A 4,911-nucleotide genomic window follows, 5' to 3' on the forward strand; every position below is an offset into this window, starting at 1 on the left:
AATTCTTCTGCAATTCCCCAAAAGTCTGATTATTTCCCTTTCCCAAGAAAACAGTCACTCTTGTAAAAGGCCACAGACCTCTTTGTGGAAACCTGGGAGAAAGACTAATAGTATACATTTCAGTCAGTATAGAGGGATCCTTCATCAAGGGGACCTTGTCTTTCCTTCATACAAGGTTGTGGGTCTGTAAACTGGCTCAAGTTTGGGAATTGATTGAGAGGCTATGACTCTCTATTCTCATGATTCAAATTAAACTTGTAGTCATTTGATTTTGAATTTTTTCTCTTGCACAGATTAAGTAAATATTTAGTTTGTTTCCCATGTGTTTCACTCCTAGTGACACCCTGCCTAAGTAGCCAACACAATGAATCCACAGGAGTCAAGGTATTCTGATTACTACTTTGATTCTGCTATCCATTATGGTAACCACGCTCATCTTGCCTTGCAGATAGAATGCTGCTAACATGGTTATGAGTTGGCTGCTAACCTCAAGGTCAGAAGTTTAAAACTAACAATAATTCCATGGGAATTAGGCTTTCTGCTCCTATAAAGATTTACAACCTCAGAAAGCATATGCACTGTTGCTATGTGTCAGAACTGACTCCACGATATACCACCACCACCAATTTTTCACTGTTAGAGCCCACCAGTCACTCCTTGGGAAAAAGATGAGACTTTCTGCTCCTGCTAAAGTGTAAAGCCTCAGAAACCTTATACAGGGTGGCTATGAGTTGGAACTACATTGACAGTGCTTAACAACAATTTGGCCCCTACCACCAAAAGGTCCAATGTATATTTAGATGTATTTATTCAATTCAGTCAGTTCCCAGTTTCAAATCTAGTTACATAAAATAATAGTCATAGCAGTCTTAAAGAAGGCTGGGGCTCCCTTCACAACTTTGTTCCTCCCTGCTGTAGCTAAAGGTATAACATTTTGGCACCCCATATGTGGGTTTATGGGTCTATCCTGATAAATCCACTTTAACATGCCAATTTCCTGAAGTCATTGGGATCCTTCATTTACAGAATACCCAGGCAGGTCTGGTACTTCAGATTGATGTAATTGATGCCCTGCATAGTCCATGCTTCAGTGAACCAACCAAAGAAACTATTGGATCCTTTCCTAATTTCTTGTGCTGAAACACTGAATGAAGAATCTATGCTAAGTGGCCCATATCAATAAACTCAAATTGTTCTAATCTTAAATTCATCACATCATTATCCCACACCCTCAGTAGCCACTCCCATACATATCTCCAGGCTTCCATTTGAAAGTATAAGAAAAATCAAGCAGTTCTTTTGGAGTGCAGCATACTTCTTCCTGGTTTATAATTTGTACTTGACATTTTGAGGTTCACTGGGACTTAAGTCTAGTTATAGGTCTAGAAGCAATAATTGGGAGAGGTGTTTCCTGGGAACATTCAACAATGTTTTACAAGACATCTACCTTAGGTGATGACCCCAGACAATGCCTCAGGCATCATCTCATCAGGCACAGCTGGGTTAATCTCATCAAGTTTGGGCAAAGGTGATAATGGTTTTACTGATAATAAATCAGCAGACAAACATGGTGTAATCGCTTCAAATGGGAGAAGTGGTGCTTTAAGCAAGATTGATTTAAATGAATTTAGGGGTTATTGTCCCCAATTTCTCAAGTATCTACCTATAAGTCCCCTTTCCACGTTTCAGGATGTAATTTTTTCCCAATCAATGCCCTCGCTTTAACATCAGACATCATTTGAGATTTGGAATTCAGTTAGTGCTATAATATAGCCATTCTTACAATAAGACTCTGGGTTTATTTATTTATTTATTTTTAGCAATATCAGCTCTGTTAATTGAAGAAATAAGTCTTTCATTCAGGACAAAAGTTGGAAATTTGATGTCTTTTATGCATTGTTTGAGCTGTATATCCAAAACCCCGAGTTGGTCTCTTTCCTTTACCATTTGATCTATTGTCAGTAGGACCAACTAACTAGCTTTCCTATACTTCTCATAATGACAAAATTTCAAAAAAGTATCAAACACATGACCACTCAGAGTCTCACTTGTTACCAATATTTGATCTACAGGTGGTGATTAGCAGCACCCTCTTTATTAATAGACACATAATTATGTATCTTTATTAATAGATACATAATTATCAATGCCATTAAAATTAGTAAGGCTTGAGAAAATCCATCCTTATAATTTTTTTGCTCAGTACCAAATGTCTTAGGATGGGTTCTCTGGAGAAGCAAATCCAGTGAAGCTTATATATGTGTGTATATATCTATATCTAAGTCTAGATATAGATATAGATATATATAAAGAAAGGTTTACATCTAGAAAATGGCTCACACGGTAGAGGTGGTCAGTCCCAAGTCTAAGAGCCAGATATCAGCCTGGAGGCCGCTGACTCATGTAGCTGCATCTGATTCATGTAGCTGCAGGGCTGATTAACCAAGATTGGTTGGCAGACAGGTACAGCAGGCAAGATGGCAGGCTGCTTACAACTCCCAGTATTGGCAGGCAATGGAGCAGGCCACTAACTGACTCCCAAAGAATCCAAGACAGACTTAATACCCAGACCTATCAGAGAGCAAGCGTATTTTGCCTGAGCATCTAATATGCTGGAAGCAAGCCATACTACCAAGAGAACTTCCTTTCAATTGACTGGCTGCTCATAGAAGACCTCTTCATATTACATTATATTAGATCTCATCAATGATGTAGCTGGAATAGCTACATCTCAACTGCCAAATCACTGAGCATACTGTCCCAGTCAAGCTGACACAAAACCTTAGCTATCATAGTCCCTCTATAACACAGAGAAGGTAAATACCTTACACTTAAATGCCAAGAAAAGCTATTCAGAGAGGGGGCTTTGAGGAATGACAAAATTGTCTGTTCCTTGTTCTAAAACTACAAACAAAATGACTCTACTGACATCCTGCCTACTAACAATGATGAGTTTGTTTTCCATGAGATTACCATGACCTAGAATTGACCAGATGAACACTAACAACTACTGAAGCCATTTCTTTGTAGAATAAATTCTTTTCTTGGACCACTGAGTTTTATAAGAATACTACCTAGGAGTCCTAGTGTGGCTCCGTAGGATAAGCACTGAACCACAAAGTCAGTTTAAACCCCAAGGTCATTGGTTCAAACTCATCAGCTGCTCCTCAGAAACCCAACACAGAGTCACTAATGAGTCAGCACAGGCTCAACAGCACTCAACAACAACAACAAACAATTCAATGAGGTATTGCTGTTGTTGTTAGGTTCCACGGAGCCACTACAGACTCATAGCAACCGCACAACAGAACAAAGCATTGCCTGATCCTGCACCAACCTCACAATCATTACTGCGTTTGAGCCCATGCAGCTGCCAATCCGTCCAGTTCAGGGACTTCCTCTTTTTCTCTAGCCCTCCATTTTCCCAAACATGATATCCTTCTCCAGGAACTGGTCCCTCCTGACAACATGTCCAAAGTATGAGAAATGAAGTCTGGCCATTCAGGCTTCCAAGGGGCATTCTGGTTGTACTTCTTCCAACACGGATTGGTTTGTATTGGTACTTTTAATATTCTCCTCCAACACCATAACTCAAATGCATCAATTTTTCTACAGTCTTCCTTACTCAGAGTCCAATTTTAACATGGAGAAAGATGAGGCTTTCTACTCCCGTAAGGATTTACACCCTCGGAAACCCTGAACAGGGTCGCTATGGGTCGGAACCGACTCGATGGCACACAACAACATGAGGTTATTGAAAATACCATGGCTTGGGTCAGGCGCACCTTAGTCCTCAAACTGTTATCTTTGCTCTTTAACACTTTCAAGTCTTGTACAGCAGATTTTGAAATATGTAATTTCTTTACTGCTGCTTCCATGAAGTGTTGATGGTTGATTTGAGCAAAATGAAGTCTTTGACAACTTCAATCTTTTCTCCATTTATATGGATGTTGTTTATTGGTCCAACAGTGAGGATTTTTGTCTTCTTTACAGTGAAGTGCAACCCATATCGAGGGCTGTGGTCTTTGACCTTCATCAGTATTTTAAGTCTTCTTTGCTTTCAGCAAGCAAGGCTCTATCATCTGCATATTGCAGGTTTTTAATCTTCCTCCAATCCTGATGCTATGTTTTTCTTCATAGAATCCAGCTTCTCAGATTATGTGCTCAGCATAGAGATTGAATAAGTATGGTGAAAGAATACAACCATTTGAACAATTGCCTCTTGGTCTATGTACAGATTTCTTATGAACACAATTAATAGTTCCAGAATACTCATTCTCCGCAATGTTGTCCATGGTTTGTCTTGAGTCACATAGTCAAAAGTGTTTGCGTAGTCAATAAGGCACAGGTAAACATCTTTCTGGTATTCTCTGCTGTCATATAAGATCCATATGACATCAGAAATGACTTCCCTCATTCAAGATGAATCCAGCTTGAACTTCTGGCACTAAGTACTCTGTCAATGAATGTTTGCAGCCATTATTGGATTATCTTTAGTAGAATTTTATGTGTATGAGATATTAATGATATTTTCTGTTGTCTTCCAAATTCTGTTGGGTGTCCTCTCTTGGAATGGACACAAATATGGATCTCTTCCAGTCACTTGGCCAGGTACTTCTCTTCCAAATTTCTTGGCATAGATGAGTGAGTGTGTCCATTGCTGCAACACTTTGTTGAAAGATTGCAATTTGTATTCCTTCAATACCTGGTGCCTTGTGGTCTTCCAGTACCTCCAATACACTTTGAACTTCTTCCTTCAATATCATCGGTTCTTGATCATACGCTACCTTTTGAAATGGTTAACCATCAACAATTTCTTTTGGGACAGTGATGCTGTGTATTCTTTCCACCTGCTTTTGATGTTTTCTGCATCATTTAATACTTTGCTCATGTTGTTGTTGTTGTTGTTGT

The sequence above is a fragment of the Chrysochloris asiatica genome, unplaced genomic scaffold, assembly GCF_000296735.1.
Source record: "Chrysochloris asiatica unplaced genomic scaffold, ChrAsi1.0 scaffold00061, whole genome shotgun sequence".
Taxonomy (NCBI): Eukaryota; Metazoa; Chordata; class Mammalia; order Afrosoricida; family Chrysochloridae; genus Chrysochloris; species Chrysochloris asiatica.